This window comes from Vicugna pacos, chromosome 11, assembly GCF_048564905.1.
Source record: "Vicugna pacos chromosome 11, VicPac4, whole genome shotgun sequence".
Taxonomy (NCBI): Eukaryota; Metazoa; Chordata; class Mammalia; order Artiodactyla; family Camelidae; genus Vicugna; species Vicugna pacos.
Window position 1 is genome coordinate 32022609 of NC_132997.1, and position 23965 is coordinate 32046573.

Consider the following 23965-nt stretch of genomic DNA (forward strand, 5'->3'; position numbering starts at 1 on the left):
CCCAGGCAGCGACCCTGGAGCTAGATGTTGAAGACAGTGCCCACCAGGGACGAGCTGGGCTGACCCATCTGGCTGGGACCCTGGCTTCAAGGCTACCAAGCCCTCAGGAGCTCAGCATCCTGTCCGAGCAGACCCTCCCCCAGCTGCAAGGGCCCTGGCCTCAGCGCTGCAGCCCCAGCCTGGAATTCCACTCTTTATTCTTTTCTTTCTCCTGCTAGCTTTGGTTATAATTTGCCACTATACTTCTACCTTCTTAAAGTGCAAGTTAGGATCATTTGGCTAAAACCTTTTTTTTCTTTGTAATATATTCTAATATAAAACATCACTTTAAAAAACTTCTACCTAAGCACCTTTGTAGCTGCACTCCACAAAGTTTACATGCTCAGTTTCATTCTTCATCAACTTCAAAATATTTCCTAGTTGCTCTAGACTCTTTCCTCTGACTCATTGGTTATTCTAAGGTATGGTGTTTAATTTTCAGATATGCTGGTATTTTTGAAATATCTGATATTGATCGTGTTGTGGTCAGAAAACACACTTGATTTTAAACATTTTGAAGTTGTTGAGGTTCTTGTTCTGATCCAGAATATGATCTACTTGGATGAAATTTTACCCGCAAATTTAAAAGAATATATTTTCTGGTCCTTTAAAAATATCAGTAAAATCGTCAGACTTCTAGCAATAGTGACAAAGAAACAAGGAGAGATGACACAAATTACCAATGTCAAGAATGAAGCAGGTGTCACCACAGACCCTGCAAACACTTGGAGGATAGTGGGGGACTACTAAGAACCACTGTGCACACATGTACTCGACAGCTCACACAGAATGCACCAATCCCTTCAAAACCACAAACTACCACAACTCACTGAATACAGAACAGATAATCTGCAGAGTCCTATAATTATTCAGAAAAACAAATTCATAATTTAAAAACTGCCCCCAGAGTAATTTTCAGACCCAGATAGTTTCACTGGAGTTTTACCAAACCATTGGAAAAGAATGAGTATAAATTCCACACAATCTCTTCCAGAAGTGGGAAGAGAAGGGAACACTCTTTTGATTTTAAAATTCATTTTATAAAGTGAAGTGTTACATCGGTTGTGCTTTTCTGGAGAGCCACAGCAAACACAAATACCTTTTAAAATCACTCAGAAAAAAATATGAAATACATAGGTCTAGATCTAATGAAACACATATAGAACCTGTATGCTGAAATCTACAAAATGCTGACAGAAGAAATCAAAGGAGAGCTAAATAAATGGAGAGGCGCACTGTGTTCATTGTTACGAGGTTCAACATGGTAAGGACCTCAGTTCTTCACACTGTAATACAAAGTTTTAATGCAATTCCTGACAAGATGCCAGCAAGGCTTTTGGTAAAGATAGACAAGCTAATTCAAAAAATTTATATGGAAAGGCAAAGGAATTAGAACAGTTTCAAAAATTGTGAAAAATAAGAATTAAGAGGGATGGAATAACCCACCTGATTAAAGACTGATCATGGAGCTATAGTAATCAAGAATTTGTGATACTGGTGGGGGACAGACACACAGATCAATACAGCAGGACAGAGAACTCAGAAACAGACCCACGCAATTATGCCCAACTCAGTTCTGACAAAAATTCGAAAACAATTGAGTGGGGGAAAGACAGCCTTTCAGCAAGTGGTGCTGGATCAATTATACATCCCGAGGCGAGACACTGACACTCAACCTACATTTCTCAACTTACACAACAAGTAAATCAGAATGTATCACAGACTTAAATGCAAAATGAAATTTTTATGTAAAAAATAGGAGAAAATCTTCAGAATCTAGGAAGAGGCAAAGCGTTCTTAGACTTGACACCAAACTGGGATGCATTAAAGGAAAAACTGGTGGATTGGACATCATCAAAATTAAAAATGTTTGTTCTATGAAAGACCCTGTGACAAGAATGAAAATAAAATTTATGCATTGAAAGAATACATTTTCAAACCACACATATGCCATATATCTGACAAAGAGACAGAATCCAGAATATATCATTTTTCAAAAAGTTGTCAAAATTCAACATTAAAAAAAATCCAAATAGAAAATGGGCAAAAGCAATGAACAGACATTTCACCATAGAGGGTATACTGATGACAAATAAGCACATTAAAGGCTATTAAGAAACACAAATTAAAACCACAAAGAGATATCACTGCTTGTCTATCAGAATGGCTAAAATGAGAAAAAAATAATGGTAATGCTAAACACAGACAAAGAGTCAGAGAAACTGGACCACTCGTACGTTGCTCATGGGAAGGTAAGATGGTACAGCCACTTCGGAAGACAATGTGGCAGTGTCTAACCTGCACCTACTGCGGGACCCAGCACCTGCCCTCTGGGCAACACATCCCAGAATTATGACAATTTATGTTTATGTAAAAATCTCTGCATGGTTGTTACAGTATCTTTATTTGTAATAGCCAAACACTGGGAACAACCCAAATGTCTTCCAATGGGTTGGTTAGTGGTTGAACAAACTGGTACATCCAAATCATGAAATATTACTCAGAAAAAAAAAGTGGAAAAGGCTGTTAATACACATAATAACCTGGACGACTCTCCAGAGAATTATGTCTAATGAAAAAGTTCCAATCCAGAGAGGTTACATAAGGCAAAATAACATTCTTGCAGTGACAAAAATTTTAGAAATGGAGGACTGATTAGTGGTTGCCCAGTGATGAGAAGTGGAGGCAGAGGAGAGCTGGGCTGTAACTATAAAAGGGGGTTAATAATGAGGTGACCGTGTGGTGAATGCAGCGTTCTGTGTCTTGACTATGTGAATGCCGTATGCTGGGAGTGATCTTTTACTCTGGCAGGACAAGATGTTACCACTGTTTGATACTGAGTCAACAGTACCTAGGCTTTCTCCACCTTATATCACACCACTGTATGTGAATGTACAGTTATCTAAATTTTTTAAAATAACAGTTTAGTTTTTTAAAGTATTAATGTGCAGGAAATAGATCCTCCTAAACTGATAATGTCATTATACATTAAAACAAATTCAAAAGACTAGGAATAGACTTACCATATGACCCAGGAATCCCACTCCTGGGCTTATATCCAGAAGGAACCCTACTTCAGGATGACACCTGCACCCCAATGTTCATAGCAGCACTATTTACAATAGCCAAGACATGGAAACAGCCTAAATGTCCATCAACAGGTGACTGGATAAAGAAGATGTGGTATATTTATACAATGGAATACTACTCAGCCATAAAAACCGACAACATAACGCCATTTGCAGCAACATGGATGCTCCTGGAGAATGTCATTCTAAGTGCAGCAAGCCAGAAAGAGAAAGTAAAATACCATATGAGATCGCTTATATGTGGAATCTAAAAAAAAAACAAAAAACAAAAAAATACAAAACAGAAAGACTCACAGACATAGGATACAAACTTGTGGTTGCCAAGGGGGCGGAGGGTGGGAAGGGTTAGACGGGATTTCAAAATTGTAGAACAGATAAACAAGATTATACTGTATAGCACAGGGAAATATACACAAAATCTTTTGGTAGCTCACAGAGAAAAAAATGTGACAATGAATATATATATGTTATGTATAACTGAAAAATTATGCTGAACACTGGAATTTGACACAACATTGTAAAATGATTATAAATCAATAAAAAATGTTAAAAAAATAAACTTAATTCCAATGCAAAAAAAACAAAACAAAACAAACAAATCTTCTGGAGAACATTTTGACACTTTATAGCAAGAGTGTTTTTAACAGCCTTCCTACCCTTCTATGCATGCATTTGTTTCTAGAGATTTGACACCAAATATAATCATGTTACGGTATGTTTAACATTTCCATTGTTAGAAAATAAAATGAGCTAATGAGATTTATGTGCGCAAAACTACAAAAAGGAAGCCACATAAATGCGCAAATATAGACAGCTAGCAAAATAAACTCTTTTTATGGAATAAACATATGCATATATTTGAATGGTGTAAGAAACAAGTGTGTAAAGCAAGTTGTAAGACTGTATCTACTCGATAATTTTAATTTTGTATCAACAACAGATACGTGTGTACTGATTAATGTCTTTTCTAACAGTGTAAAGTCAGGTTCCCGAAGCTTCTCCTCTGCCCGTAGTGCACTTCCTTATAAAATCCAGTTTTAGTAAGAACCCTGTTAAGTCAGCATTAACCAGAACTCCTACTCTCGATATCTGATCACCTTCACTGTCTGATCAGGTTCCTCATCCTCCACCAACTCCCCCACGACCTCCCACAGATGATGTCTGATCACCCTGGTCTGTCTCAGCCAAAGATCCTGTTAGGTGGATCTAGCCAGAACCCCGTTTACCCCTGATGTTTCCTCCTTGTCACTTTCCATTTACTGACCCTCCTCCGTGGCTATAAATCCCCACTTGCCTATTCTATATCCAGAGTTGAACCCAATCTCTCATCCACAATGTAGAATTGACAGCAGTGGTCCTGATGCTCACATGTATGGCCATGTTTCTGAATAAAGTCAGCCTTACCATCTTTCACAAGTGTCACCGAACGTTTTCTTCTTTAACAATACGTATATCAAAATCAAAGTAGTGGTTCTAAGGAAGGAAGTTTTAAAATGCTTTTCTTTATATATTTTTTGTATTTTCCTAATTTTCTATAATAAACATATATTAATTTTATAATCAGAAAAAAAAGTCCTCCAAATTGAAGTAAAGAATAGTTTAAGACCCCCAGAATGTTGGTTCTGCCCTTTATGAATAGATTACTCTATGCATTTGATTTGGGGCAAGTTGACAGCCAGAGCTGTTTCAGTCTTCTGTAACTGTGCTCATTTGTCTCCACTTGTTCCATCACTTACTGAGAGAAGAGCATAGAGTTTCCAACTACAGTTTTGGATTTTTTGGTTTTCGCCATTTCAATTCAGTCGGGTTTTGCTTCCTGAACCTTGAATCTCTGTTGTTGGATGTGTATGCATTTAGAATTGTCATGTTTTCCCGCTGAATTGTCTCCCAAGTCTGACATCTCCTTTATCTGAAATTAAAATAGCCACTCCAGCTTTCTTTTTTTAAGTGTTTGTCTCTTTACCTTTAACTTATTTATGTCTTTGCATTTAATGTGACTTTCTTATACATAGCACTCAATTCAGTCTTATTACTAAACTCAATCTATTTCTACTTTAACTGGAGTATATAGACCACCGAAGTTTAATGCAGTGATGAATATGGTTGTATATAAATATCCTGCTGTTTTTCATTTCTCCCATATAATCTTTGATTTTCCTTCTTTATCTCCCTTCCTTCCAACTGTTTAGACTATTCATTCTATTTCAGTTTATCCCCACTACCTGCTTATGAGTTAAACCTCCTTATTTTATTGTTTTCAAATTGCCTGCCTTTTCTTCCAGAACCTTGAAGATGCTACTCAGGTACCTCACACACCTGTATCTGGGTTTTCCTCACGTGACTGTTTCTTCTTTCATCAGTCAGTTGGTTCTACTGCTTCTTTGTGTCTCATAAATTTTTTAATGATTTCTGGACATGAGAGTCCAAGATAGTTTTCCTGCCCTGAAATGAGCACACCTCTTCCCTGTCTCCTACAATGTGACTGTGGATTGAATCAGTCTCATAAGCTGCTGAGCTGAATTTGGGTTTAGCTGTTGCTTTAGTAGCTGTAATCAGGGACTTCAAATGTCAACAATGCAGGACTGCCTCAGCCTTCAAACATTTCAGTGACTTGCAACCACTCGGGATAAAATCTGAGAGCCTGTCACAGCCCAGGGGTCCCACACCTGCCTTCCACCTTCCCCCACATTGAGCCGCCCTCCTGAAGCTTTGTGATCAGGACAAGCTCTGTTTGCAGAGCCTGTTTTTGCTTCCGTATTCTGGGACTGCTCACAACTGGCAATTATGTATTCATGTCCTGCTTACTTTATTACTTTTTACTCCCTTACGAAATTATAATTTCCATGAGTGCTTAATACAGTCTGACATATTATGTGGCCCAGTAAATGTATTTTTTAAAAAACAACAAATGAACAGTAACAAGAAGCAAACACACCAATTAAATTAAGACTAGATGTTAATTAGGAGAGTAATGGAATTACCTACAACATGTGTGCAATACTGAATAATTTCAGATTTATGAAGTTACTTTGCACAGTGATTCTCTGTTTCAAAATATTATTATATTTGATATATTTCCTTAAAATATGCTAAAACCATCAGAATTAAATAGATTTTGCTTTCAAAGTGGCCTGTTTTATTTAGTGAAGTGCAATTGCTCTGACTTAAAATAATGGCTAATGGCTGATGGCTTCTCTGTACAAAGTCAGTATTTAATCTAAATGTTTATTTAAATAGAAGTGTCCCATAAATTGACCCATGTGGGGTTTATATGAGTTGCTCTGAAATTTGTCCCACATACCTAACCACTTTTTAAACTTTCTATCTCTGTGGTTGTGGGGAAAAAAAAAAAGATAAGAGTTTCAACTACTGTGAGCTTCTTCAAAAAGTGTACATACTTTTTTTTTTTACATCATCTCTTAACATTTACTGTGATAGCACAAACCTGCTCACATTAGAGACAAAATAAGATAATTATAATCTAACTGTATGGGGCCATAAAATGCCATTTTTGATATTAGTGTAACATAATAGAAGAGTGATCTTTAAGTCTTTCTAAAACCACCAGTTTCCAGTATATTTACTATATAAATTTAAATTTTTTTTCACAGGATTATTAAGAGGCTTCACTGTGCTATAAAATGTATGGCTTGATTGAAGAGTCACATGATCATCTGTATATGTATTCAACGGGTTAGCATATATTTTAAATTAGACTTTAGCTCTCCAAATTTTATTTTAAAACTTTGGCTAACAAGAAAATTAAACATAATATGATAATTCTGCTTACTGAAAATAAATTTGTAATATACATACAGATAAACAGGAATTATAAAATCTGATCCATCTCCCTGGCTATTTTGAATTTGGGGGGAAAAGTTATTTGTGTGTGATACAGGGAGAAGAAGACAGAACCATTTGGAAGATCTTAATGTCTTTTGTGCTGAAAGAAAAATTATTTCTAAATTTTGCATTTTTGACAAATATGAAATACAGTGGGGAAAAAGGAAGGTAGAAATACAGGGCATATTTTTTCCATGTTGTGGGACACGCTTTCTTAAATAAAATTCAGTGTGCTCATGGCTCCATATATCAGCAAAGCTCCTGAAAAGGGCTGTAAAGTTATGACAGAGGAGCAGCCTGGTGCCACCTTTAGTGGTGCTACTGAGGAGGTTATAAGCATCTATGTTTCAGTCAAGTGGGAAAACAACACCGCTACCTCACCGCTCACCATGTGACGTCATCACTGTGAAGAGGCAGAAGACAAAGGAAAACTTCAGCCGCCCAGCAGCACACTGGCTGGTTGTGTTCAGAGTGTAGTATTATTATTGTCACCCTTATAACCATTACATCATGGTTAAATGTTGTCATTTCATGCACTGTATAATGTGCATGTGCCATTAAATTGTACATCAACATCATACATTTGCTACGGACAGATCGGGTCAACTTCATACGTGGAAACCTAGTCCCGAGTGTGATGCTGTTTGGAGGTGGGGCCTCTGGGAGGTGATGACGTCAGGAGGGCAAAGCCCTCATGAGTGGGAGTAGTGCCCTTATAAAAGAGACCCCATGGGGACCCCCCCACCCTCCCTCCATGTGCGGTGACAGTGAAAAGACTGAATCTCACCAGACACCAAGTCTTCCACCTCCTTGAGGCTTGGATTTTGGACTTTCTAGCCCCTAGAACCATGAGAAATAAATTTCTATTTCTTATAAACCACTTAGTCCATAATATTTTGTTACAGCCACCCAAACAAAGACAATACCACATGCCACTGTGTGTTTTATATAACCCTATGATTATGTATTATGAAACTTACTAAATGTCCTTCCAATGATTATACTTACGTCGTGAGCACTCCTGATAGACCTCGCTCACTTGCATACTCACTGTGCTCCCGCAGCAAAACCCCAACACTGGGTGAATTCGGATTTCTGAACGAGCAGATGAGCTGGTAAACATGGCTGCAGATAGATACCCGGATGCACTTTGAATTCATGACCAGTGAGAATCGGATACTTAAGCCTGCTTCCCTAGTTTATTCACTCTTGAAGACCTGAAATACCTATTCCACAGTTTTTCTTCTATCTTCCTATTTCCAGCACCTCATCCACATCTTCAGTCTGAAAGACTTCGCTTTCTTTCCAACTGAGAAGATTAAAATCATAGTATGAAGACTTCCAGCTCCGCATCCATGCACCTGCAAACACGGGCATCCACACAGGCTATTCAGACTCCCTGCCTGTTGCTAGAGATGAACTAAGCATCCAGTCTCCTATCCATAGGAGCTTCAACCTGGCACCCCGATGTCCGTGGTAGCATTCACACAGCTCATAAACTTGGAATGGGGGAAAGACAAGCTAACATGTATCTTGATTTTCACCAAGAAAAATTATAAACTTCGATTATAAATGTAGGTAAGAAACCATGGTTGTATTAGAAAATTTATTCTGTGCTGGTCTCAGCCTATCAGTAACCAGTGTCATGACTGAACTGGCCCCTGTGGTTGTCATGATTCCAAGACACCAATAACCATTAGGAAACTTTGAAAGAAAATCCTTTATTAACCCCTAGACTGGAAATTACGCAGCACACCTGGGGCCACACTGCGAGGCTGTAGGGAGAAAGAGAGAGTGCCCTGGCTTTTACTGGTGCTGAGGGTGCAGCCTTGGATTTAGGGGCCTCATACTGGTAAGTTTAAAGCATAAGAAGGGGCATTTAAACCAAGAGAAGAGAAAACACAAGTGGCCCAAATGGTCAGTTATAAAAACCAACCAAGGTCTCTAAAACAAAGGAGCTTCAGCGGGAGGCCCTGGCTCTTCATCCAGTTCTGCGGCTGGATGCTCATCTGCTCGGGGCAGCCCTTTTGACATGGTGCCTCTGCAAGCACAGCTCAGGTCAGGCACCTGTCCGACAAGAGGAAGACAGAACAACTCTCAGGGTCTGCACTACAGGATGCTACGGGTTTCTCGCCAGTGTCTTCATATTGTAGAATAAGTGGTGCCAGTATCTGGACCTTTCTAGCCTCCAGAACTGTAAAAGATCAATTCCTTTTGTTTATAAACCACCCAGTCTATGGTATTTTGTTATAGCGGGCCAAAGGGACTAAGGTAACTACAATGTCTTTTACACCTGTCACTATCAGCAAAGTTGTTCAGCCATCATGCAACCTAAGCAGAGCAAGAAGATCTGTACAGAACAAGCCACACAGAGACCTGACATATGACACAGGTGGCTCCACAGGACAATAATGACACTATAAACTCTTCATATTTGGTTTTGAGCAATTGGTTGTTCATTTAAAAAACAATTACCTCCTACAAAAACAAATGTAAACTCAACTTAGCGTAAATATACAAATAAGCCATTTTTTACATCATTTAGGAAAAGATGTCAGAGAACTTGTCATTAGCCTTGGTAGGTTAGAATTTATATAGGTAGAAAATGTACAAACCATAAAAGTAAAGTTTAATAAATTTGACTACACTAAAATGTAAAACTTCTGCTCCTAGAATGACAACTTAAGGAGAGTTAAAAGACAAGCCACAGAAAAAGAAATGATTTTTAAAATATGAATGAACAATCAAGGGAGCATATTAAGGATTGAAATAAATACCCAGATGCATTCTCGTTGAAAATGAAGAGAAGAAAGATAACTCAATAGAGAAAAGGGCCAATTCACAGAAAAAGAAACTGAATGGTTAATATCTGAAAAGATGCTAAAACTTTGTAATATTCAGGGAAATGCAAATTAAAGTAGGATCCCATTCCTCAGCAATAGATATAAAAAATTTTAAAAGTCTGAAAATATCAAGAACCATTGAGGCTATGAAAAGAAACTTCTAATGTGTCATTCTTGAGCAATGCGATAATGTGACATGATGTAATTAGTCTGGAGACTAATTACAGAACAATGCTCCACTGATACAGATGCTAACCCAGTTTCTAGGGCCTTTGGACCAGAAAATGATACTATGAGATATATTTCATTTTAAAATACTGATTTGCATTTCTAATTAAAAACTCTCTCAGAGATCGAAAAAAACCAACTTCCTCAAATTGTCCAAAAGAAGGATTTGCCACAAGTCTTCCATTTACAGAGACAGAGAAAGATTCTGGCATACGTGGAACCCAAGTTGCCACAGACCCCAAAGGAAAAAAAGAGATGCAAACAGTACTTTTCGGTCGCTTTGTCACTTATCCCACAGAAAAGCTTACTCCACCTGTCCATCTTCAGATGGTATAAACTAAGAATTGACAGAGATGCTCTACAAAATCAACTCTTAATATTTTGTCTTTAAACAGGTGTAACTTTTATCATTTTATATTTACTGTATAGGCCTATTTTGCTTTACTGCAAGATCTGAGGCCGTGTTGCATTAAATTAGCCCTCTTTTATAAGCACCTTAGCCTAGGCAAACAAATTCTTAGAGTCCAACTCACAAGCCAAAATTCTAATCAGCATTTCCAAAGGGAAAATGAAGCTATAGGCTTCACTGCACCAAAAGTGAGCACATAATTTCCTCATTTGTGCTTAATTTTCTCTGCAGGTAGATGACAGAGTAGAAAATTACAAAGATCAATTAGCTCTTGTTTGTGAATGGATAATTATAGACCGGTTGCTTCATACGTGTTCATGCAAGAGAAAATGGAGAGAAAAACATGTTGCTCCATTTTAAAACAAAGTGTCAGGACGAAAAGCTGGCTGAGAGGAAGACGGAGCCACAACCGAGCGGTGACTACCCGTGAATACATATGAAGGACGACTGCTGCTGCTAATTTGCATAACGAATAACTGGTCTTTGGTTTTTCACTTTGAATAGAAATTTCTTACCATTTAACAGCATACAGTACATTCACAACGTTAATGTTTTTATTAATATTGTCACTGATATTGCTAGTATTCTCACGTTGCAGAGAGAATTGAGAACATTTCCAAGATCACCTCTATAATATCGATTGAATCAAAGTCAGAAAGAAGAATTTTGCCACATCAGGGTAAGTAGTTAGATATTAAAAGAATACAAAACTTTAACAGTGGTTCTTTAGAGCCAACTGATATGTTGGGGACATACTCATTTCCTTGGCTTCTCCTCAGACTTCTTCACACCTGCTTTTAAGGGACACGCTTGGCACAGAGCCCCATCTTGAAATTCACATATGTAAAAGGAACGTTGTGAAAAAACACAGCCCAATAGCAATCCGTGGTTTTAACAGGCTGCAAACTCGGATCCAAACCTCAATTCCCACACATAATACCCGCGCATCCAAATAAGCCTACAAATAAAAAGGCTGACTGCTTAACATACATTTTCTCTTTCCTTTATTTCTTATGATTGGAGCTACTTCAAAGCAAAATGGATCATCTAAAAAGTTAGGAAGTTCCTCTCAACAGAAAATTTCAAGTTAATCGGGGCAACTGCAGTACCAGATATTGAAATGGGAACTAAACAGATGCCAGGGGAATAAATTGATCATTACTTCCCACCTCCTTTATCATCTCAACAATCTATGAGTTTCCCCTAATTCTGTGCTTTGACAAGCTAGAGTGTTTATACATGAGTAATGGAAGCTTAGTGGCAAACTTTCATTTCTTACCAAGATTCTAAAATAAGCGGAGAAATATAAAAACGAGGAAAAGCAAACGTGAATAGTGAACACTAAAGGACAGAGCAGCCAAAATAGTCAAAACACATAACTTGCGAGGAATTCTATCAGATGGCATGCAGATGGACTCAGCACAGAAAGTTGCTCCCTGACAGAGGAGCAAGGCTTTGGGGGGTAACAATCATGTTCTGTAAATGGGATCTCTCTGCGTTGTATTTTTAGAGCTATTTTATCTTCTTCAAATAAATTGAGAAAACTAATATGCATATTCGTGCATTACATGGACAATTATGCTACCTTATAACAACACACATAAAATCTAATTCCCCCCTCCTGTCCCTTCTATCATTTCTGACATCTGTTTCACTTACATATAAGCATCCATAAGGATATACGAATATATATGCATGCATGATCGAATATATGATTGCTATTATTACTATGAACAACATATGATATCTGTTAGATCAATAAGAGTAAGCAAAAAAGTTTTTATTTTACCTTCACATATGCTTTTTAAACGCCTTTCCTTCTGAGTTTCTTATCCATATCATTTTCCTTCTTTAAAGGAACTTCTTTAAAAAGTTTCCTCAATTTTTGTTTCCCTGGAGGATCTTTATTTTGCCCTCACTTTTGAAAAATAATTTCACAGGGTACAGAATTATAGTTTGGTGATTTTTTTTTTCTCTCAACACTTTAAATATTTCATCCCACTCTCATCATGCTCGCAGGATTTCTGGGGAGAAGTCAATGTGATTCTTATTTTTGTTCCTATAGGTAAGGTGTTTTCCCCCTTGGACTTTTTTGGAGTTTGAAAATGATATACTGAGGTACAAGTTTTGGCATTTAGCTTGCTTGGTGTTCTCTGAGCTTCCTGAATATATGGTTTGGTGTCTGACATTATTAGGGGCAAATTCTCCCTTACTGTTTCAAATACTAGTTCTGTTCTTTCTTTCTTTTCCTTCTGGTATGCTCATTATGTGGTTTTACACGTTTTTTTCCCTTACCCCACAGTCCTTGGTTATTCAGCATTCCCCCTCCCCCCCACCCCCAGCCTTTGTTCTCTCTGCTTTTCGGATTTCAAGGATTCTATCAATACATCTTCAAGTTCAGGTACTCTTTCCTGCCTGCGTCCAGTGTACTAATAGCCCATGAAAGTCATTCTTCACTTCTATTACTGTTGTTTCCGTCTCTAGCATTTCTTTTCCACTCTTTCTTAGGGTTTCAGTCTCTCTGTTTACATGACCTACCTGTTCTGCATGCTGTCCACTTTAACACTTACAACATTTAGCATATCAACCACAGTTGCTTTAAATTCCCTGTTTGATAATTCCCCTACCCCACCTATGTCTGGTTCTGACGATGGCTCTACCACTTCAAAGTGTGTTTCTTGCTGTTCGGTGTGCCTTGTACTTTTTTCTTAGAGCCAGCACAATGAGGTGAAGAGAACTGCAGGACACGGAAATTTAGTACTGTGAAGGTGAGGTGCAGGGGAAGAGAAGCGCTCTGGTGTCGGATGAGTAGGTTGGTCTTTTAGGGAGCCTACACCTCTGGACCATGAACTTCACGAATATTTCTCTGGTTTTCTCCCCCTTGCGCGGGACAGGAGGGCTTGCGTGGGCTGGAGTGGGTACTCCCTTCTCCGATGTCAGTTAGACTTTTGTAACACCTTTTGCAGGTTAGACGCTAGTTACCTAGCTTATCAGAGGGCAGGCCTTGATAAGAAGAACAGAGTGCCCTGGCGTATTCAAAGATGTTTCCTTTCCCCACCCCCGCCTTGCTGGAATTATGAGGGGATTTTTCTCTAGTATTTACTATGCCAACCTGGCTGGGGTTCCACTCTGACTGGGTGCCCCTGTGTTTCACTCTCAGACTTGTCCACGCTGAGCATCCAGAAATTCATCCATGACAGTTCGCGTTGTCCTGTTCTGGCCCTAGTCCCTGCAGTGGGTTCCACTCCTGAGTCTCTGCTGCATAAGGCGTGACTCCCTGTGCCTACCTGTCTGTTTCTCTAGTCTTGGCCGCAGGATTTGCCCTTTGTACCCACCTCTCTTGTAGATCCAAGAATTGTACACGTCTCAGTCTGTTCCACTTTCTACTTTTTGTTAGGACAGAGGAGCAACTTCCAAGTTCCTTACATGTGAAACTGGAAACCAGCATTTGATTTTTTTTCAGTAAATTATTTTTGCCTAGAAAAATCATTATTTCTTCACGATTAAGAAAAGTGTTTTGTTATACACCTGCTTACAGAGCAGATTCTATCCTGTTATGATTCTCAATTAGGAGTGAATTTGTGCTCATGTGTTTCATTATTCTAACACATCCTGACAGAGGTTCTGCTACATTATTTTTTATTGAGCTACATAGCTCTGCTTTCTAATTTGTTAATAATGTGGCTTATGTGGAATGTGCCTGTGTTTATATTTAGCTTACCCAGAACAAAACCCCTCACGATGGGTGGTTGTTGCCGGTGCCTAAATGCGCACTTACCTTTGCGGCTGTCAATCATTCCCCCATCAGCTGTTTTTGGCATTCATATTGCTTCTGCAAGGGTTCTATGCCTCACAATTCATTGTTATTGTATTATTCAAGTTCATTTCACTTGCAAATGATGTAAAGCCAAACTAAACCAAGTTGAGCAAAAACGAAAAGGGAAGAGGAATATACTGTCTTCCGTACTGGAATGGTGAGAGTAGCCAGAGGCCGGACTAGTTGGATCCAGAGACTCAAACGCTGTCAGAACACTCTCTGTTCAACTCTCAGACCTATTCTCTGACATTCCATGCACGTCGATTTATGGTCATAGGAAATGTGGATATATATATCCTTACAGAAGTGAAGGAGAGCTTTTCCTGCTCTGTATGTGATAATAAGATTTTGTAAAATATATTAAATGCCTGAGTTAAAGATACTTATCCATTTATGCACCAGTAATCTTAGCCAGATCAACACAAATACGCTGCTCACAACAGTCAAGTCTATAGAGACTGGAGGGAAAAAATTAAAACAGCCCTCATTCATACCTGATGTGGTCCCATCTGCAGAAAATCTGAAAGACTCTACAAAAAAGCTACTGAAATTAATACTTGAATTTTCAATATTTGCAGACTGTAAAGTCAATATACAAAAGTCAATTGGATGTCTATATACTAGAAAAGGGAAATGTAAAATTTAAATCTAAAACGTATTATTTACAATAGCATCAAAAAGTATAAAATATTCACAAGTAGGTTTATCAAAATATGCACAAGATCTACACACTGAAAACTCTAAATATTGCAGAGAGATTGAAGAATAAAATAGTAAGTGGAGAGACAGATCCCATTCACGGACTTAGAAAGTCAGTACTGTTAACATGTCTGTTCTTGCCCTAACTGAGTTACAGGTTCAACGCAATGACAGTCTCAATCTCAGACTGCTTTCGGTAGAAAGGGTAGAAAGAAACAGGCTCATTTAAAAATAGTATGGGAAGTCAAGACCTAAAACAGCCAAAAACAAATTTGAAAAGAAAAAAAAGAGTAGGACACCATTACCACTTGAATTTAAGATTATTTTAAAGTTACAATAATCAAGCAAGTGTGGAATTTGCATACAAATGAATACATAGATAAATGGTCCTGAATATCGAGTCTGGAAAAAGAGCCACTCCAATCACTTGATTTTTGACAGAAGTCCCAGAGAACTGAGTGGAGAAAAAAATACAATGTTTTCAACACATTTTGTTGCTGCTGTTGGATATTCATATGCCACAAAAAAATAATAATCCTTGGCTCTTACCTTTAACCATATACAAAAATGACTGTCAAAAGTCCTGAATGTAGTTTGTAAGCTTACAAAACTTCTAGAAGAAAATATGAGAGAAAATTTTAGAGGTTTTAGGGTTTGGCCAAGATTTATTACATAGGCTGCAAAAATCACATGTTATAATAGGAAGTTAACTGATGGGATAAGATGGAACAGTAGAAAGACCCTGGGATCACCTCCTCCCATGGACAAACCAAAATTACAACTATGCATAGAGGAACCGTCTCTGAGAGGGATCTGAAGACTAGCAGAAGGGACCGCCCACGCCTACAGGTGAAAAGGAAAAGCTGCAGTGAGACAGGTGGGGGGCAGAGGTGCAGTCTGGCTGGACTCACACCTCCAGTGTCGGGAGCCCTGAGAGGCAGGGGTGTCACAGCCACAGATGTTTCCCCTGAGGGTCGAGGCCCCCCAACTAGGGGGTCTGCACCAGGAAGATGACATCACGTCTGACTTTGAAAACCAGCAGGGCTTACGTCTGGGAGAGCCAGAGGGCTGTAGGTAACTGAGAGTCCACGCTGGAACAGTGCACACAAAATTCGCTCTCCTTGAGTCCTGGCACGGAGGCAGCAGCCTCAAAAGTGCCTGGATCACACATGGAGCTTCACTGACTGATTTAAGGAAATTTGGGTCCTTCTCTGGGACGGAGAGCAGGTGAGCACTGCCTTTTTGTTGCCATTTCTGTTTGTGACACCCCTTCTACCAGTGCTGGCAGGTGCCATCCTTCCTGACTCTCCATCCGACCATGAGCACCGCTCACCTCACCAGGCTCACTTGCGGACCTGACACAGTCAGAGCTCCACCAGTGTTCTGCCAATCCCAGTGAGTCACCTTGGCCAGCACCAGAATCCGCCCAAAGTGGCTCCTCCCTAGGCACTGGCCCCACACAACAGAGTGCCCGTAACAGCAGAAGCCAAGCCTTACAGCCAGTTGCACCAGGGGCCACCCCTGCACACTAGTGTGCCTGCAGCAAGCACAGCCCAGCCTTAACAGGAAGACAATCCTAGAGCCTGGCCCTGACACACAGAGAACTGGACGCCACAGTAACAGCAGGGGACTTTAACATCACATTAACATGAATGGGTAGATTGTCCAGACAGAAAATCGTTCAGGAAACTCTGGCCTTAAAGGACACAATGGAACAGATAGACTTAATAAACGTGTGCAGGATATTCCACCCCAAAATGGCAGAATATATAGTCTTTTCAAGTGCAAATGGAATACTCTCCAGGATGGATCATATGCTAGGTCACAAAACAAGACTCAACACACTGAAGAATACTGAAATCATATCAAGCTTCTTTTTTCACCATAATGGTGTAAAACTGGGTATCAGGTATCAGAAAAAAAAAAAAACAGAAAAAACCCCACAAAATGGAGTCAAAACAACATATTACTAAACAAACAATGGGTCATTGAAGAAATCAAAGAGGAAATAAAAAATACCTGGAAACAAATGAAAATGAAAACACAATGCTCCAAAATCTATGGGACTTAGCAAAGACAATGCTAAGAGAGAAGTTTACAGCAATACAGGACAAGGATGCCCACTCTCACCACTTTTATTCAACATAGTGCTGGAAGTCCTAGCCCCCAAAATCAGAGAAGTAAAAGAAATGAAAGCATCCAGATTGGAAAGGAAGAAATAAAACTGTCACTATTTGTAAATGACATATTATATCTAGAAAATCCTATAGACCACACCAAAAAACTATTAGAAATATTAAATTAATTCAGTAAAGCTGCAGTACACAAAATATACAAAACTCTGTAGTATTTCTATACACTAATAATTAACTATCAGAAAAAGAAATTAAGAAAACATTTCCATTTACAAGTGCATCAAAAATTATAAAACACCTGGGAATAAATTTTACCAAGTAGGTATAAGACTTGTGCCCTGAAAACTACTTTAAAAATTGAAAATGAAACAAATAAGTGGAAAAATATATCTTGCTCATGAATTGGAATAAGTAATATTGTTAAAGTGCCCATCTCACCTGAAACAATCTAAAGATTCAATGCAAACTGTATCAAAACACCCATAGAATTTTTCACAGAACTAGAAAGAAGTATCTTAGAATTTGTGTAGAACCACAAAAACCTTAAACAGCCCAAGCAACCTTGAGAAAGAACAAAGCTGGAGGTACAATGCGCCCTGATTTCAAACTATACCTCAAAGCTACAGGAATCAAACAGTATGGTACTGGTGGACAAGCAGACATATAGATTAATGGAACAGAATTGAGAGCCCCAAAATAAATCCATGCATATATGGTCAATTAATTTTTGACAAAGGAGGCAAGAATATATAATGAGGGAAAGACAGGCTCTTCAATAAATGGTATTGGGAGAACTGTACAGATAGAATGAAACGGAACCATTTTCTTACATCATATACAAAAATAAGTTCAAAATGTATTCAAGAATTAAATGTAAAACCTGAAAACATAAAATTCATAGAAAAAAACATATTGTGCCCTTTGACACTGTCTTAACATTGTTTTGGATCTGTCTCCTCAGGCAAGGTCAACAAAAACAAAAATAAATACAAAACAAATAGGACTACATCAAACTAAAAAGCTTTTGCACAGTGAAGGAAACCATCATAAAAGAAAAGTCAACTTTTTTAAGTGACAGAAGATATTTGGAAATGAAATATTCAATAGGAGCTAATACCCAAATTATATAACAAAATCATACAACCCAATATAAAAAACCCCAAACAATCCAATTCAAAAATGGGCAGAGAACCTGAGTAGACATTTCATTCCGAAGAGGACATGCAGATGGCCGACAGGCACATCAAAAGACGCTTAGTATCACTAATTATCAGGGAAGTGTAGATTCAAACCACAATGAGGTATCACCTCACACTTGTCAGAATGGTTATCATCAAAAAGACAAGAAATAAAATGTGTTGGCAAGAATGTGTGGAAAAGGGAACCCTCATGCACTGTTGGCTGGAATATAAACCGGTGCAACCACTGTGGGAAACATTATGAAGGTATTTCAAAAACTTAAAAATAGATCTAGCGTATGATCCAGTTACCCCACTTCTGAGTACTTACCCTCCAAAATGAAAACACTAATAAGAAAAGATACATAAACCCTTGTGTTCATGGTGGCACTATTTACAATAGCCAAGATGTGGAAATAACCTAAATGCCCATTGATAGATGAATGGATAAAAACGATGTTTATTTCTGGAATTCATATTTTAATTTTATCATCATCATTACCTCTCTCTGAATTACAATGACTTCACTGGATTTTAACAGCATCCAGCATGGAGCTATGCTTCATGATTTTTGCTGAATGAACGAATAACAGAATAAATTCTGTTTTATCTAATCTAATCTTAGGCTTTATTTTGTAGATCAAGGTAATGGATTAAGCTAGGACCAGAGGTTCCCTAGGGCTTAGAGTCTAGCTTAATTTATATTAGAAATGGCTGAAAGATAGCTATGTTTAACAGATAAGGTTTTAAAAGGGAGAAAAGGGCTAAAGAGCCTTTCTAGAGAATTTAGGGACCAAGTTTCAGAGCTGAGAGAGGACATTGGGAAGAACTGAGAAACAGCAAGATAGTGAGAACTGGGAGAAAGGGAGAAGAGATTTGAGTTTTGTTCCTAATTATAAATTTAACTCTGTCATTCAACTGATTGGCGTGTCCTTAGAAAGTACTGGAAGGATGTTAAATTGCTTAGTAGTTATTTTTGGATGCCATTCGAGTACGTCTTTAAATGCTACACTGGCTCAAGATGGAGCCACAACGTAGCTCCACGCTTACTCAGTTTACAGATGAATGTATGGAAATTCCCTTAGATAATATCCACAGCTCCAGTCTTGAAATTTTTGAAATCAATTTCAACAATGCAGTTAGAATAGTTTTTCTGAAGCACAACTTAGCCAAGTCTATCTTCTGCTTAAAACATGTTGGTGGTTTCATTCTTCGGAATAAAATCCTTACCACCACTCATGGTTTCATTATCCAGTCATTTTTCTCTGCATATGGCCTCCTCTCCAACATATTTTTTTCTCTTGCTCTCTTTCTCTCTCACAAAGTAAATGGAGTTTTTTGCACTTACTAAAACATTTTGTCCTCTTTGGCTTCTAATAATCTGTACATTTGGTTTTTTGCTCTTTAAATTCTTTGTAATTTTCCCTGCCAAACCTGGCTCCTATGTATTTTTCAAAACTCCATTTAGACTAGACGTCTTCCATAATATTGACAGAACTGTGATGAGCACATTTCTGTTGTTTATCAGCCACCCAGTCGGTGGCGTTTTGTCACAGCAGCCTGAAAGGACCAGAAAAAACCTAGCAGTCTCTTAACAAGCATTTAGTAAATATCCAATTAATACATGGCATATCAGTTCACACTTACTACATTTACTACATGAATTCAAAAATAAAGTACCCACTATACTTGAAGTATAGGCACTCATTTCTAACAATGTTTTAAGAAAAAGTCAAGATGGCTGCAACTATAAAATATATGAAACAAGTATGTATGGGAAAAAAGAAAACAAGACGACTATTCTTACAATCAGTTATTATTGAAAAAATCCCATGTATTTGCTGTATCTTTTCCAACATCTCTAGTATCATACGTCTTAATTATGGGGAAAAAAACATAGTATTACATGTAGTAAAAATGTTAAATGCAGCAGCAATTTCAAATGAGTCACCTTTTTTGGAAAAGACGATAATATATACTGTGTGAGTCCTTGGTTGATTCTTCACTCATGAAAGCTTATATTTTGTCTTATCTCCAATGATATGGTATCTGACTCAGTGTAAAGACTGGTGATCATTTATTTGATTGCGACCATCTGTTCCCTAAAAGTGATTTCTCTCTCTCAGGATTTGGAATGATATCTAGATTCCTAGAGTGTCCTCTTTCTTTCCCCTTAAGGGAAGTTACTTTGTTTTGATTACCTATTTCTTTTTCATTCTCCCCTGGGTTTTGTCCTAAATCACCCCTGTCTGAGGGGAGAATGAAGGCAGGAATTACAGAGCTTGAGCCTAAGAACTACCAGTGACTCCATATCAGAGAAAATAAGTGTGTGTGTCCAGGGGCCCCTGAGGACTTTCCCTCCCCTCTCAGCCTTTCAAATTCCTATGCAGCAGCAACAATGTGCAGGAAAGTCCGGACACTTTTTGTACCATGGTTTTCTCTAGGTAAAATATGGAGGTAGAGGAAGAGGAAACCAGAAAACTCACCTACAGTGGGCAGTGTGTGTCCACTCCGTGCAAAGGGATTTACTTGTAGGATCCATTGAATCCTCACAACAAATTAAGGGCAGGCATTTCAAAGGCCATTTTAGTAAGAAAATAAAGTATTGTAGACTTGCATAAGGATAATCAGTTAGCCAGTGGCAGAGCTGAATTCAAAGCCAAGTCTGAATAACTTCAAAACACAGTTTTTCCTAAGAGTCTCTGTACCTCATGTGGTTTTATAACAGCCATCTTCCAACTTGTACTTTCAACTTGCTCTACATCAGCTCGTTCAAGTTCACAGGTGGTTTATAGGTTCTATGGATGTCAAAGTACAGTCAGCCCTTGATGTCCATGTGGGGTCAGTTCCCAACGCAATGCAAACGCTATACAAATAGTTGCCAGTGCATGACAAATTTAAGTTTTGCTTTTTGGAACTTTGTGGAATTTTTTTTTGAATATTTTCTAACCATAGTTGCCTCAATCTGCAGCTGTGGAGCCTGCAGATAGAGGGCTGAGTGTGTGCAAGAGGGAGACTGTAAGACATGGTTCTGTCTCGCAAGGTGTAAATAGTTTACTTTGGGAGACAGTACGTGAACCAGTGTAAAACGTGATAGAATAAGATATAATGAAAATCTGAAGCCACGTATTTTTTCTTTTTCTTTTCTTTCTTTCTCCCTCCCTTCTTCTCTCCCTTCTCCCCCTCCTCCTTTTCCTTTCTCTTTTCTTCTTTATTTCTTTTTTTTTTAATCAGTTTTTAAGGCTGGAGGGTAAATCTCTTCCAATTACTCCTCTGGCTAGCATTGGAATTTAAGTGTTAAATCAATGGTATTTTTCTCCAACTTTGTTTAGTTTGACTTTTCTGTATGATTAATATTTCTATATAAATTTTATAATAAATCTAACAATTTCTAAAAGATTCCTGTTGGAATTACTGTGGGAAATGTTTGGAATTTACAGATAAATTTGGAATTAAATGACATCTTGAAAATATTAAGTCTTCCGATTCATAAGCACAACAAATTTCATCATTTATTTAGTCTTCTTTTATATCTCTCAGTAATTTTCAGTGGTTTTAGTGAAGAGGTCTTGCACACTATTTATCCCTAAGTATTCCATGATTTTTGCCACAATTATAAAATGTTTCTTAAAATTTCATCTTCAGTTACGGTTATTAGTAATTGAATATTATTTGGAAATTGTTGACAAATAACACTCTTTATTTAACTAGCCTTTCATAATACAAAAAGCCATTTCATATTTCTTATATCATTTCGTTATTTCAACAAACTGTGAGGCCATCTGGGAAGATATTTTTATTTTAGAACAGAAAAAAATATACAGTAGGCATCATTTATTGAAAACTTTTAAGTTACACTTGATGTCATATCCTAAATTTGTATCTTACAAGCTTATTAAGTTCGTCTATCAGTTCTAGCAGTTGTTTTACCAGTTTCTTAGGTTTTTCTATGTAGACAACCATGCCATCTGCCTTTTCCTTGTAGTAACTAGGACAGTCGGTATGAAGTTGGACAGAGATGTGAGAATGGGCATCCCTGATTTGTTCTCAGTCTTTGGGGAAAAGTGCTAACTTTTTATAGGACATACATTTTTATTAGGTTTTGTTTGTTTGTCTTGTTTTTATAGATGCCCTTTATCAGGAAGAAGAAGTTACCTTTAATTGCTAGTTTCTTGAGAATTTATACAGTGAAAAAATGTTGACTCTTGACAAATCATTTTTCATCTCCTCCTGACATGATCATAAGGTGTTTTTTGCTTTTATTTATTTTGTTTTAAAATATGGAGAATTGCACTCGTGATATCTGACTGTTGAACTGACATTGTGTTGTTGGAATAAATCGCACTGGGTCATAGTGAACAATTGCTTTTACATGGTGTTGGATTTGAGTCACTCATACTTTACTATAGTTTACTGTTAGCAATATTGATGATTTTTCATCTTATTAATGCTTTTGTCAGGTTTTGGTTTTAGGATTATGATGCTTCATGAAACTAATTGTACAGTACTCCTGTTTCTGTATTTTGATAAGATAAATTTTTTAAAAATGTTTTGTAGAATGCACCAGTAAAGCCATGTGTAACTGAAATGAATTTTTTGCATTCAGGATGTGTAAAGAATGTTTTCTAATACATAACATCTTACAAAATGAGCCTTTTATCTAAGTGCTGCAAAAGGTCTAATGTAACATTAAATCATTCTGATTGTCCATTCATCAAGGGCAAGCTTATCATAGCTTTTGAGGAGACCCTTCAGAGCCCATATACTGTGAAATGCTTAGTCCAAATTATTAAAGTGTAGCATAAATTCCTCTAATATATGAGAAATAAAATTTATTTTTCTAATGGCAATTTATAGCTTTTATTTTCATAAAGCAGTGTATGTGTGGAGAAAATGTACTGATTGGCATAAATATTAAAAATGGACTTTTCTACATCCACTAATCTGAAATTATACATTTATTTAAATTAGACCTTGTAAATGCTCTTCATGTTATTTAGATAGGCTTTCTCAGAAATTTTAATATGATTAAAACACATAGGCTTGTCAAGTCATTGCCTCTTGCCAGAATTGTTCAGAATTCCAAACTTTCTCTGAATCTAAAATATTGAGGTAATCTGAATATGGAGTTCCTTTCAGATGCTATCTTTATAATGAAAATAGGGTAGGGGGTAATGGCACAAATTTTTAAATGTTCTGCAATACACAGTTCTTTTTCTCATTTTCAAAGGGTGAAAATGATATTGCCATGTGTCTCTCAAGTAATAAATGTGCTTGGTTATACAAGACACATTTTTCAAAGAAAACAGTCTGACTTTCTCTTAGTTCTTGCCACGAAGTTTTGCTTTTGAGGTCCAGACATAAAATTTCTCATTCCCTATGCCACACTGCGCACACACACACACACACGTACAATGCATTATTTTATTAGTTATTTTTCATCTATGCATCAGCTATACCAGACATTAAGTATTTCTTATTCAGTAGTTCCTCTTTCATATTAAAATATTATACACCACAAAGTCTGTCTGTAATTAAATCATTGATGTTAAAGAGACAGAGAGAGAGAGAGAAAGCTTTGGCTAGTATACCCAATGCCCCTGATAATTTGAACATTTTTTAACAAATGGGCTATGTAATCTCAACAAGATTTCCGTCAATCACAAAAAAATATGCTTGGTAAAG

The 23965-nt window shown here is 37.6% G+C and overlaps 1 pseudogene; it reads right to left on the minus strand.

Moving 5' to 3' along the window:
- Nucleotides 1–8094, minus strand: part of LOC116277557 (mitochondrial intermediate peptidase-like) — a 54635-nt pseudogene extending 46541 nt beyond the window's left edge.
- Between the last annotated feature and the right edge of the window lie 15871 nt (nucleotides 8095–23965).